At 47.4% G+C, this 14,078-nt stretch overlaps 1 protein-coding gene across 4 annotated transcripts in view; it reads left to right on the forward strand.

Moving 5' to 3' along the window:
• Nucleotides 1–14,078, forward strand: part of Tspan5 (tetraspanin 5) — a 163,599-nt gene that overhangs the window by 19,958 nt on the left and 129,563 nt on the right. The window contains exon 1 of one of the 4 annotated variants that reach the window (XM_087627910.1): nucleotides 8,435–8,718. The gene's annotated coding sequence lies outside the window, so the exon portion shown is untranslated. 4 annotated transcript variants of the gene reach the window in all.

Raw genomic sequence — 14,078 nt, forward strand, 5'->3', positions numbered from 1 at the left:
GACCTGACTGGGTGTAGACCTGACTGGGTGTCCTGTGTACAACTTAACTATATATCCAGTTAGATGGGCTCACGTACGTTCTGTACTGGATGTACTCACGTAGGCCTCCTCCACAGAGAGCATGGTTGGGAAGGCGAGGGTTGGTAGTGCCTCATAGCTTGTCATGTTTCTTTTTTTTTTTTTTTTTTTCCGGAGCTGGGGACCGAACCCAGGGCCTTGTGCTCGCTAGGCAAGCGCTCTACTGCTGAGCTAAATCCCCAACCCCGCTTGTCATGTTTCTTAACCCCAAGGAGGTCACCTTAAATACTTCCTTTTGTTCCAGTATGCCTCCAGGCAAGCAAAGGAGACAAACTATGGCACCTGCAGGAATTGTGTCTTGTGTTGGATGGGACTGAAACTGAGTCCAAGTGTGATTGCTTATTGACCATGGAAGAGGAGTCTGACACCAGGCCTGTGGCAGCCCCTTCAGGGACAAGCCATACATAGCCCAACTGAGGCAAAAATGCAGACTTGGCCAGATGATGCCTGGCCCTTAAGAACAGATGGGAGTGTCCTAGCAAGGCGCTCCTCTGGTGAGGTAGCAGCGGCCCGTCTTGACAGCAGCTGGTCTCTGATGAAACGGGGCCAGAGAGATCTTGAAATCCGTGTCTGGTATTTATAAGATGTTTTCAGGCACTCAGCCATGCTGTTGGAGAATGCCTCAGAGCTCACCTCCATGCTGGCTTAGGCAAGTTAAGGAACAATTTATGATTAACAGTCATGCAGCTGTGGTCAGAGCCAAGACAGTCCTTGGTCTGGAGCACTTTTGAGTGAGTTTCTCTGTGAATTCTACATGCACTTGCTATCTGTGTTGGAACCCCTCCTCCACCCTGTCAGAAGGGATAATATATAACAATCAGGTTTAAGATTAAGACTTTAGATGCTGGATGGCAAGAGGTGCCCAGGTAGGAAATACGATGTTGAACCTTAGTTCTATTGTTTCTAGGATGAGCCGTACAGGCATCTGGTCAGACCCTAAACGGAAATAACATTAATGATATGTGAAAATTACTAACTGGCTGTGACTACTAATTGAGGTCCAGCGTGAGTCAGGCTAGAACTTAGGACGTCAGAAACGGTAAAAATAACCGTGGATCAGGAAATGGATTTTAATAAGTTGTCTATGGGAGGGGAACCTCCATTATCCGAGGGCTAAATAGGATGACGATATCCCTAGATATGATGATTTCCACTGGTGCTGTGCTGTGTGCTTTGGGGGTGGGGGTCGGGGCAGGGGAGTAAGGGGTCCTAAGCTGCCATTCTCCAAGCTTTAATTGACATAGAAAGCAGGTGGTCCTTGTAAAGTCAAATGCCGTTGGGCAGTTCTGGTGGCGTAAATTCCATCTCGTCTCTCCCATTTTGAAGAGAATCTTGGTGGTGAGAGTGAAGAGCTTCTTGTGGTGGTGTCCCCTGCCAAATGAGAGAGGGCCCTCCATGGCTGAGGCACGAGGACTTTGCAGAAGGGCCCAAGACAACGCCCACTGTGAGTACTTCTCATCCAGTCCCCACAGGGGACACCAGACACAGTGGTGGCTGAGGCTGTGCCCTTGAAGCCAAGGGACACTGCCGTGTCACCAGTTAGACTCAGAGTGGGCGTGGCCATTGAAGGACAAAATTGACACTCCTTGGCTGTGTTTCTTTTCGTCTTTAGTTAATGGTTTCATTCTTTTTCTGTTAAAACATACTCTACACATCAGTTTTCACATGTTTATGGTTGTTTGTGGAGTCGCTGTCTGTAATTGCCCCATCTCAGGCATAGTATATCTGTTATCAAAGTGAAGAGGGCATACCACTTTTTTTTAAAAGCAGTTTCTTTTTTAATTATGCATGCAAGATATTAGCTAGTTAAAATGCATATGCTAATAGACAGATATATATATAGTCTCTCTACATAGCCCTGCATGTCCTAGAACTTAGTGTCCACGAGGCTGGCCCCAAACACACAGAGCTCCACCCACCTCTGCCTCTCAAGTTCTAGGAACATAGGCATGTGCAAACCCTGCCTGGCGAAAGATAATTTTTATCATATAGTTACTTTACTGCAAATTGTTAAAGGAAAGAGAGACTTGGATATTAACACACTTTTTGTTGCCATTGAACATAAATTCTAAAATGTTGCAGATTCTTTTCAAGGGTTTGGAGAGGGCTGAAAAGACACTTGAAGTGGGGCTGTTCCCACTCTCACATCCAGGTACCATAGTTGCCTACTATAAATGCCTATTCCTGGGATGCCATTTGACTTGTGATACAACCCATGCTAACTTCTCCCAGTCCCTTGGCTCCTGTCTCAAAGGAGCTGGGTCAGTGGGTCAGGCACCTCCCTATGAGCCTAGAGGACTTGACCTGTTTGTCACCGGCTTCCCTCTGTCTCTCCACAGGACACACAGGACTTGTATAGAACATTTTCGATAGTTAGTGGAAGACAGTAGGGTTTGGCATCAGAGGGTCTGAGTTTGAAAAATCTCTCAATCAAAATCTCTCTCTCTCTCTCTCTCTCTCTCTCTCTCTCTCTCTCTCTGGTGGTGACAGAGAATGATTCCCACACTCAATTCTCTTGGTTTCCAGGAGAGTTATTTTGCCTCCTGTTAAATGTTGGAGTCTCGGTTCCCTTGAGGATCAAGCGTGTGCTGGGAGACAGTTCTTCTTAGGTCACTTGTGTTTTTGCATGGGGTTGGTTAGGGTATTGGTTGCTTTTGATCTGAAGGATGTCTGTATAATAAGATGCTTTGTAAGGTTGATGATGGTAACAACATTTGGGCTCCTTAAGCACAGGAATCCTCAGTTACCCTGTGAGCCCTTGAGAATGTGCTGTGACATTGTGGGTTTGGGGAACCAGCACTTGCCTTCTGGGAGCCAAGGCCTGCCAGAATCCTGGATGAAACCACATCATATAGGTCTTCTCCCACAAGGACCCAGACAACCATTGGGAAATGGGCACCTAATTCAGTCAGTACCATGGGGGAGGGGTTCATTATGACAAAGAACTGTGGAGCTCCGTTCACTGCTGAGAAGCTGGGCTTGGGGAACTGACACTGGGGTTTCCTCTTTGTGGTAGTAAACTGTTCTGTGTCTCTGACCCTAAAGTCTCATGTCTTGTCTGGGTAGCTTGTTAGTATCTGTTGTAAACTGATACTTAAATGTTACTGTGAGTAACAATACTTAATCTTAACTTGGTCAGTGAGGGCTGATCAGGGTCTTCTCACTAGTCTGTGGGCTCTGGCCTTTCTGTTTTGCCTATTATGATGTCTCCCTCCCTTCCTCCCTCCCCTTTCTTGGCACTGTGTCCCTCCATCTTTCTAGTGGTAGAGCTAATCCCTGGATAGGATTAATGCCAAATACCTTACAAGGACTTTTCTATATTTTCATGTCTGTGTTCATTTCTGCATTCTCTTCTCCAGCCTGAGGGATATGGCAATGCATAGGGTAGGGAGGCGTCACGGGGTCTGTGTAGTCGCCCTGGGGCAACTTGAGGAACTGTGCCTTTGTTCGAGTTCTCCAACCCTAGAACGCTGTGCTGATCTCTGCCTTCCTTGACACTTCCACTATCTCTGTCTTCCCGAGGACCAAAACGAAACTGTAGAGAGTCAGGAGGTTGTGTGAGCAGAACACCCACCTCAGGAGCCAGGTTCGCTGTACCCCTCATTGCCACAGCTGTCATCCGAAGAGCTGCTTCCAGAGTTTCCCGAGCCTCTACCACTCGCATGAATTCGTTGAGTCTTTCAGCACATCCTTTTGATAACACTTTCCCAGGAAGATTTCAATTCATCAATAATATACCTATGGGGTTGGCAAGATGGCTCAGCAGGTTAGAGAGGCTGTGTGCAGGCCTCACTGAGTTTGATCCCTGGATCCCAAAAGGTGGAAGGAGAGAACTGACTCCCAAACGTTGGCCTGACCGCCACACGCCACACAGCTCATACTCACTCTGTCTGTCTGTCTGTCTGTCTGTCTGTCTGTCTGTCTGTCTGTCACACAACACAACACACACACACACACACACACACACGTATGACAAGTAATACTGAGGAATGTGGGTCATGTGGAATGTGTGCTTAGCCATGGGCCCAGTCTGAAACATCACAAAAACAAAATTCTAAATACCAAAATTCTAACCTCGTTGTAAAATTAAAAGGGAGAGTTAATGCATTTCTTTCCTTTGTCGGTTTGGCTCATGGGGTATGGATAAGGAACTCACTCCGTCAAAAGTGCCACTCGAGGCCCTGTGCTTTCTTTAGTGTGGCTGGCTCTGTGGCCATCTTTTTGCTTTGGAACCTGCCCCTTTTCTCTCCCTGAACCCCATTTTCTACCTGATCTTCGAGTCACCACAGATTGTTTTCTCTGTTAAAGTGATTTCTCCAGGCTTCCAGGGGAGATGGGGCTCGGTGGTCTGGCCAGGTCCACTGTTGCAACAGTTTTAAATGACAGTACCAAGATGAATAATACATCGTCGGCAACCCACTGCCTCACGTAGGGGTCCCATGGTAGATGACACCATCACAGGTCCTTGTCATAATGCCCCTCAGGGGTGACTCACTTAGGTCTTTCGGGTCCGTGTGGGAGAAGATCTAGACGAGAGACTTTTATCGTAGGCCCTGGCAAGGCTTGGCTCCCAGAAGGCATTCCATAAATTGTTTTGCACGCTTGAGTGACTAAGAAAACATGAACGCGCTTAGTGTTAGTCACATGTGAATTACTATCCCCCATCTCCCGTCTTCAGAGTAGACTGATGCTAAGGTATGGCAGAGGAGAGCTAGAGGAGCAGATCTGGTGTGATGGGATGCCCACCACACTTGCCTTCCTCTCCTCTAGCAGTTCTGTGCTCCCTGGCCCTGAAAGGTTGATAGGCTAGGCTGTGAAGCAATTCCCTCCTCCTTTCCCTCTCCTCTCCTCTCCTCTCCTCTCCTCTCCTCTCCTCTCCTCTCCTCTCCTCTCCTCTCCTCTCCTCTCCTCTCCTCTCCTCTCCCCTCCCCTCCCCTCCCCTCCCCTCCCCTCCCCTCCTCTCCTCTCCTCTCCTCTCCCCTCCCTCCCTTCCCTCCCTCTCCTCTCCCCTCCCTCCCCTCCCTCTCCTCTCCCCTCCCTCCCCTCCCTCCCCTCTTCTCCCTCCCTCCCTTCTGTGTAGTCTTGGCTGTCCTGGAACTCATTCCGTAGACTAGGTTGACCTTAACTCACAGAGATCCACCTGCCTCTGCCTCCCGTGTTGCTGTGAGGAAAGGCGTGAGTCACTCCTGCTCCACAGGTAGAACAGTTTTTCAGGAGCAGATGGTCCTAACTCCTGTTAATCCATTTATAACAAACCCAGAGATCTTTCTAAAGGGTGGGCATGGCTCGTCTCTCCGACCACTCTCACCTTTAACCCTTCAGTTATTCCTACCCCATTCTCCCCAGCACGTTTCTGTCATCCGTACGGATTTTATCTGCCACCACTTTCCTGTGTCCACAATATCTTTTCTCCTAGAGCCATAGACCCCTTTCGTGATTCTTGGGTGATCCTGGAACCCTCTACTGAGCGAGCTGGGGTGTCTCTGCTAAGGTAAGGGCGAGGTCCTACGTGCTTACTTTGGGACAGCTACCAAGGAACCCCTTCTGTGTGTGGGTTTATTTCTGTGGCAAACATTTACAAACTGCACGGGTTAAACCATCCATTTAATGAGTAGAATTTATTGTAGGTAACAAAAGGAGAAAGGTACGCTTTTGTGCATGTCGCTTGACAGTATCTGAAATGAAAGTTGTCGTTAGTTTCTACTGTGATGTTCGTTTTGTTTTAATTAACAAATTGTTGAGTGTGTTTGTGTGAGCGTCTACACGTTGGCACTCGGGCGGGCGGATCAGATCATAGCTTCCAACAGCCAGATCTTTCCTTCCACTGTGGTCCCAGGGATGGAAGCCAGGTTGTTAGGCTTCTGAAGCAAGTATCTTTACCTGGCGGGCTCTGCCGCCAGCCCTGACCATTTTATAAGCGCCCGGGAATCCTTGCTTTTGTACGTAGGAGAGTCTAGACTGTTTCTTTGTCTACTTAGGATGTATTTCTTCGTATAACGTTGTATGATTTTGGAGTTACCGGTTCAGGGTGATGTGGCCATTGTAACCATCGTGGTTCCTTTATCAGATTTCTCTGGAAGGATGGCTGTCAGTCATTGTGAATTCTGTTTGAGAAACAGAATTGTTCCTCACCACGATGAGAAAATGTGGGGACCAGATGTGACTTTAAGATCTTCAGTTCGGAAAAGCACCCAGGATTCTGGTGCTCCATCTACAGAGGAAGGCGGACGTCAGCCCTCAGCATCCCTCAGAACCCATAGCAACTTCCTCCCTGGCAGGGTTACTGGGCGGCGTCCTGAACAGGTCACTGCACACACCGAGAGTTACAGAGTTGTTTAGGTGGATGTGTCTTGTTCAGCTTGCTGAGCGGGGTGGTGATTTATGGATGTGGAAAACCGTGGCCGGGTAATTTTTATCACTTACATTTCATTTTACCACGATCCAGGGAGTTTTGAGGCTGTGTGAACAAGATTACAAGGCCACCCTCGGGCAGTTTAGGATTCTATAAGGAATCTTCTCTGCTTCCTTACACCCAGGCTCCAAGCTTCTAGCTGACCCAGGATCTTGGTAACCTCACTCACTCCCAGATATGACTTGGGCCTATTAGTCCTTCTTTACTGATGTCACCCCTCATCCAGCCTCCAGCTTCCTCACTGCAACTGCTTCCTGCAGCCCAAATTTCTCCTGTGGTCCATGCATCACTTGTGTCAGATTGTCCTTGCCCAGAAACTGACCTGTTTCCCTTCCCCAGAGACTTATGCCCTTCTTCCTCTCACTCCATCAATTCCCCTGCCTCCCTACGTTAACCCGTAGAGGATTCTTTTATAGTTTCCAGGACCTTTCCTTATGGATCAGATCACTGTTACATATTTCTGGTGATTCATTGGGAACTAAGCGTTTGGTTTTAAGTGGGCGGAGCCATTGATAAATGTATATTCTATACCCGTACAGGGCCTTAGAGTACTCTGGGAGATTTGGTTTTCAATGACAGTGTGGTTTATACCCGCCATCCCTGCAGAATTCTGAATAGCGACCCTTCTGACTTTGATGGCTACTAATTTGGGGTGACAGTATATACGGTGATCTTTTTTAAAGTCCCAGGGTGTGAAGCCACTGAAGTGAAGGATCCCATTCCTGGGCTTCCAGAGGCAGAGATCCGGCTTGCAGACGATGCAGCTTTCTTTCGCTCTTGATTGAAGACATATTTTGTTCTAAAATCTGGCATTGTATGCAGATGCTGAGGCCTTTTACGTTTTGAGGAGGGAAGAATATTCTCTATGCACCTGGGATTTGAGAATGCGATGGCGAGGGGCCTTGGGCTGGCTGTTCCAGAAATGGAAGATAAACTGAGGGTAGTAAAGGGAGGCCCTTCTGACAGGCAAAGGCTGACAGACTTGATCAGAAGCGTTGGAGGCTGCTGCTTGTATTTTGGGGAGATTTTTCTCATTTGAAAGGGACCTGGTCTCTAGGTGGCCATTAGTGAGGGGAGCTATGCGATTAGTGGGGCCGCATGATTAATGGAGCCATCTGATAGTGGGGGTGCGATTCGTGGAGTCACCTGATTAGAGAGGGTACACGATTAATGGGGCGGTATGTGATCAGTGGGGGCTTGCTACTAGCTGGGACACATGATAGAGAGACTGTGATCATGAAGGCCGTGTGGTGAGTGGAGGCACTGTGTGGTTCATGGGGCCATTGATGAGGGTTAGTCATGTGATCAGTAGGAGCCCATAGTTAGTGCTGTACTGAAGGGACACGGGCTTCCTTCTCTGTGCCCATACACACTCACAGAAGGTGGGGTGGACAATGCTGGGTGAGCTTGACGAACCAGAAAGAACAAAAACCTGAAAGGTGGCGTGAGGCCTGGTTTCTAAAACCCTCTCTCATGACATCCCCGGAGACCGAGTTCCTCCCTTTGACTCCTGCTGACACTGGTCTGCCTCAGGGAAGGCTCTGAAGAAAGGAAGCACAGCTTGCTTTGCAAGGCACTTTCAAATTGCTGGGTCCCTTCGGGGGGAAAAGGGCTTTTTGTGACACTGGTCTGAAGATAATTTTTATCAGATTCTGTAGCCTGAGTTCTCAGTAACAGCAAAAAAGCCCTTCCGGGGCCTGGCTTCCGTCCCTCTGCACTGCAGCTGGATCGGATTGAAGTGGCGGATTCCTTCGTGCTGGCCCTGGAGCAGGCCCAGGTACCCCAGGAATGCTCCCCTGAGGGGCTTGTGCAGTCAGAAGGAGGCGCCAGAGAGTGAGACTAACTGTGAGAGCCCCGGCAGGTGGACTGATAAGGGCCGGTGTCTATGGTGTGTCCAGCACGTTCTGGTTCCAACTCAGGATCTGGGTAGAATATGCTCACGTCATGTCCCGTGCTTTGGAAGTGTCGGGATGCAAGTGAGGTTGGGAGGGGCTGTGTTTTGTTCTTTTGTTTTTGTTTTTGCGTTTCTTTTCTGAGCATCAAGGTCATGGGACAGCATGTGCTTTGCCTGCTATGGAGAATAGAGCCACTACGGCATTAGAATGTGGGGGATTCACAGGCCTGGTGATGATTTGCCAGTGAGAGATGATTCAGCAGAGTCTTCGCAAGGTTTCGCTAATGGTTAAATATCTACAGCTTGGATTGGCTGAGGGACAAGGTGAAACAAGGTAATCATAGTTACATGATTTTTCTTTCCTTTCCAAGTTCTGGCATCTTGTGTTCTCTGCCAACCAGAAATCTTCCAGCAGAATCGTGGTAATGCCTCTCATCTGTGTGCCTTCCAGATGGCAGCTTCTCTGCCCGTGAGCAGAAGAGAGCTCTGGAAGCCCAGGGGTATCTCAGTCCTTTCCTCAGTGTGGCCCAGGGAGCTCTTGTTTCCTGTTTGTACTGGGTGCCAAAACAGGCCTGGTGGCTCTTAAAAGGCCTTGGACAAGGCGTGGTGTGGTGGTACACACCTCTCGTCCCAGCATTTGGGAAGCTGAGGCAGAAGGCCAGCCTAGGCAACGTGTTGAGATATTTATCCCCACTGAAAAAAACAAACGACAAAAAGCCACCAGGCCTCAAATCTCAAGGGCGAATGGTGTCATTTTCCCCAATAGCAAGTGACCACCTGAGGAGAGCCCTTCAAATGCCTTCTCAGAGAACTGTCAGCTAAGTGGGCCTCGTTTGTTCGGACAGAGGCACTCCCTCCTGTGGGCAGCACAGTACACACAGCAGTCAGTGCTCTATGAACACTGCTTTTCATGTGGCCCGGCCTGTGTCAGTACCCGGCATTGAGACATCCCTTCCCCGGTCAAACATTCACTTTAGTGATGTTTACAGAATGAGTTTGTCTGGGGCTATGAGACGGTTGGGGTTGCATCTTCTACTTTGGGGGCCCATGGTGAGGGGAGGAAAGACACATATATATATACACAGAAGAAAGTGGTGTGTAAGCCTGGGGATGGGGCAGAAGTGAACGCTGAAGGCTGTGCCAGGCGAAGGACCCTTAGGGATTTGCTGCACCCTGGCCATATTTCCCCACGTGTTCCAGTGGCCTCTAATAGCTACCCGGCTTTTCTTGAGGGTCTCGTTTTTTTTTTTAATAATTTATTTTTTATTACATGTGCACTGGTGTTTTTCTGCATCTATGACTGCGTGAGAGTGTCAGATCCTCTGGAACTGGAGTTACAGACAGCGATGAGCCACCATGTGGGCGCTGGGATTTGAACTCAGCACCTCTGGAAGAGTAGCCAGTGCTCTCAACCACTGAGCCATCTCTCCAGCCCGAGGGTCTCGTTTTTTGTCTTCAGCTTTCTTCTCCTTCAGTCCCTTTGAGAACCCTCACGGTCTACCCTGGCGGTGCCCTGCTGTAGCTCTTACGCTGTTTCATAGCTGCTCTGAAGTGGCTGTTGTTTTTCTCGCTAACCTTGGCTGCAACTCACTGAGGGCAGGAGCCACTGCAGTCATGTCGCATGCAGTTAGTACAGATGGCAGACTCGGGTGGTGTTAGGGCCAGATAACTGAGTGCTTCTACAGAGCCCACGGTGACAGACCTTCACTCTTAAATATAGCGGGGAGTGTGATTTTGAAAATAGGGTGATTTTGTAGGGCTGTGAAGGTGGCTCCACCAATAAAATGCTTGCCCAGCAAGCGAGAGGATGTGGGTTAAGCTCCTGCCACTCACACGAAAGGCCCAGTAAGGCAGCACGTCCCTGCCACCCCAGCACCAAGAACTGGAGACAGGGGAGTCCCTGGAGTTTAGTGACCAGCCATTCTAGCCAAATCATGAGCTCAGGTTCACCATGAGAACTTATCTCAGAAATACACACAAATGCACGCACACATGCACACACACCTTGTGTGCACGCACACTATTGTTTTTGTTTTAGAAGAGCACAAACTTGTGCTTGGCAGCCCATCATCATTCACTTGATGTTCGTTTGTCCATTCATTCATTCATTCATTCATTCATTCATTCATTCACAGGCTATACCTTTTTTTATAAGACCAGATGTTTTCCCTTCGGTGATAGTTTTTGAATCTTGGATATTTTTTACTGCTCTGGGGATTTTCTTTCAACTTGATAATTATTTTGATAAAGCTTTATCACTTAGATGGTGGCTTAGAGTTAATTCTTTTCTATTAAGTACCTTTTAGAAGATAAACCTTTTGAGAAATCACCACATTTTATTAATGACTTGTGAGACTTAGCATCAACTTACATTGATAATAACGGGATGCGCTCTGGGTAGAAAATTCTTCTGGCTGACACACCGGGGTGTGGATGAAGATGTGTGCAGATTGTTAATTTAGGCCAGTGCGTCAAGATAACAGAAGGCTGGGGACAGTCTGTTGATTTTTCTCGTGTACCACCTCAGATGTGGTGGGCAAAAGCTTGCACACGACAATTTGGACAGCTCTCCAGGTGGTCCCATGAAGCGCCTGCAGTGTTCTTCATGTGATATGGGGAGGGCCTGGGATACGGAAAAGTGGTGTGGTTTGTCCATGTCCCTGGTTTTGTGCCCACAAATAACCCCTCCAAAACTGGAGGCTTCTGGTTATACAGTATAGATTACAACTGGGAGGTTTTGAAATTGTTAAGAAGCAATAATATCCTTTTGCCAGTTTATGCTCAATGCTTCTTTTAAGAGACATGTTTGTGGTTATTTAGCGTTACTATTATTTACTTATTTGTGCTAAACTGTAAATAGTTATGATGGTTAATTTCGAACCCATTCGAAAACAACATTGTCACTTTTTTATCGCTAAGAGACATTCAAAACATCATCATTTCCAAAGCAAAGGATGGACCGTGCCTTTGCCACTGGTGCACGTGAGAAATGTCATGCAGAGAAATGTTAAAGTAACTTCCAGGTAATACCAGCCAACGTGTGGTCTCTGAAGCCATTCTCAAATAGGAGGTATCAGATATGGATGTTGCCTGGGGCCTTGTTTTTAGGATCTAGGGTTGTTGGCCGCTGGAGGTGGGCAGTCCCAGGGATGCAGTGTGGAATGCTGGGATGTGTGGAGTTCTGGAGTTCATACAACTCTTTTGCCTGATAGAGGGATGGTACTTTCCCTTTGGGAATGTGTGCATGTGTTAACAAATCTAACCATCTTCCAGCAGTTGCTGGAATTCCACGATCTTTCAGTTCAGAACTTACTAATTTTAGTACTCAAGGAGAAAGAGAATTCAAATTAAAACAAGCAGCATTCAACAGTCCTGGGGGTGGAGGTAGGCTGTGGAACCTTACTGTATTAAATCTCTGGACTGTCCTGCTGGCATAGTGGTCATCACGTGCCTACGTTCACTGTCCTTCGAAGGTTTGGCTAGTCTCTGTGTATATATGCCTTTCCATGGCTGCTTGCAAGTTAATTTTTTTTCCCCTGAAAAATTTAAGTGGTCTCTTCCACCGGATGGAAGATGGGGGGCTTTTTCTGAGTCTCAGTTCAAGTGAGTAATCACTGGGGATGTCTCTTTTGTGCATTTGTGCTTTTGTGTTCGGATCAGGGAACACTGTTAGGCAACACATAACAGCCTGAGTTAAGGGATCGGTATCCGGGCCTGCTCTACATTACACAGGGATTCTTAGAGCCGTGGTGTTTGTTGTAATGAGATTTGACCTGCCAGGGGAGCTGTAGAGGCTTGGGCGAGTGTTCAGTCCTTAATGTTGGCATCTAAATTCTAGGCATGTTGCCTGCAACTTCCAGTTTCTAAAAAAAAAATCTATGTCAATCTGTTCTTTTATAACCTAGTGCAATTGCTTCCCCCCCACCCCGCCCCGTTTTATATTTAATCATTCTCTGTGGCTCACAACACCAGACCAGTCCAAAGATTTACTTTTTCTATTTCCAACACCACCATTAATTTTATGTAAAAAGTATGTTTTGAGTTAGAGCAATTCGTGGAGCTCAGGCTTGGACTCTGTGGGGAGAAGAGAGATGTCATTTACAACCGAGTTTATACAGATGAATGTTCTGCTACGTGCTGCGTTTCCACTGTAATCCAGGGGGTTTGTTTGCATTTACACTGAAAGAAAAAAATGACCATATTTGGACCGACTCTAAGCCAACATGATATACGCCCCGAAGTCTTTCTTGGAGGCAGGGGGGCCAGGGAGCAAGGTGAACAGAAACATTTGGAAGCAATAGTTTGTTCCCCTGTTTCCTTTGCATTTCATTCAGAATATTTCATGTGTGACTCAAATTTTCTAGCCTCCTCTTTTTTTTTTTGGAAACAATTTTAAAGTGAGAGGAAAGCTACACAGAGAAATGGAGCACCGTGTCCCTCTGTACGACTGTACTCCCAGATTTGTCCTCAGAATGGCGAGCGCGCAGGATCATACCTCACACTCCTGTCTCCTGCTTTACTTACTTGGTCTTTGTGAATTCTTCCTTCTCCATCTCTCTTGACAGGGACTTCTTGGATTTCTGAAACAAGGTCTTACTCTTCAGCTCAAGCTGGACTACAGCTCCCTGCAGCCCTCCTGAGTGTGGGGTTTATGGCTTTGGTTGTGATACACACACACACACACACACACACACACACACACGAATGATTATGGTGTCAGTTGACGGCACAGAATATCCTTTCTCTTCTTAGAGGATGTTCTCTGTTCTCTTCACTACTGGGTAAGCTTGTGTTTCATTCTGTAGGAGAGGCAGGCTGTGTCCATGAAGACCTGGAGTTTCTCACCTCTAGATTACTACAGTCAAATATTCTTTATATTCGTATTTATTTATGTTATGTTTATTCTTCCATCTAGTGAACACACACACACAGAGTTTTGAATTCATGGGTTCTATTAATGGATCAAAATATTTTGAAAGAGTTTGAAGCAGGGTGTGTGGCAGGTACCTTTAATGCCAGCTCTGGGAAGGCAGAGGTCAGTGGACTCTATTACTCTGAGGCCAGCATGGTCTAAATATTGAGCTCCAGGCTATCCAGGACTACAGAGTAAGGCCCTGTCTCAGAACACACATAGCTACTGACCATTTACAGACCACGTGTTATATCATTTCCTAGACAGCGTAATGTAATGGGTATTTCCATACCATTTACCTTTTCCGGGAACAATACATAATCTAGAGAGGCTCTAAAGCATATAACGGGATACGCTTAGGTCCTGTGCAAGCAAGGCACCATTTTATGGAAGAGACTTAAGCATCTAAGGACTTGGTGTTCTTGGGAGCCCTGGAACCAGTCCCGTAAGGATGCTGAGGGACAGCTGTGCTTCGGAACTCCCGTGGGCCAAATGACCTACACTTACGAGGAAAGCTGGTCAGTAATAAAATCCTGCCTTCATGCAGTTTGTGTTTTAATGGGGCTAACAAATGAATGAGTAGTAAATATGTTAGATCATGATCAATGCCAGAAGAGAGTCAAGTCAGGAAGGGGTGGGGGAGGAGAGGGAGAGAGACAGAGAGAAAGACCACTGTTCTTGGTAAGAGGCAGGGCAGGTCACCCATGAATCCCTTGACTATGGAGCAAGGATCCCAGCAAAGTGGCAGAGTGATCCTGGGTGGGGAAGCTTTTGGAGCACAG

Source organism: Rattus norvegicus, chromosome 2, assembly GCF_021556685.1.
Source record: "Rattus norvegicus strain SHRSP/BbbUtx chromosome 2, alternate assembly SHRSP_T2T, whole genome shotgun sequence".
NCBI classification, from domain to species: Eukaryota; Metazoa; Chordata; class Mammalia; order Rodentia; family Muridae; genus Rattus; species Rattus norvegicus.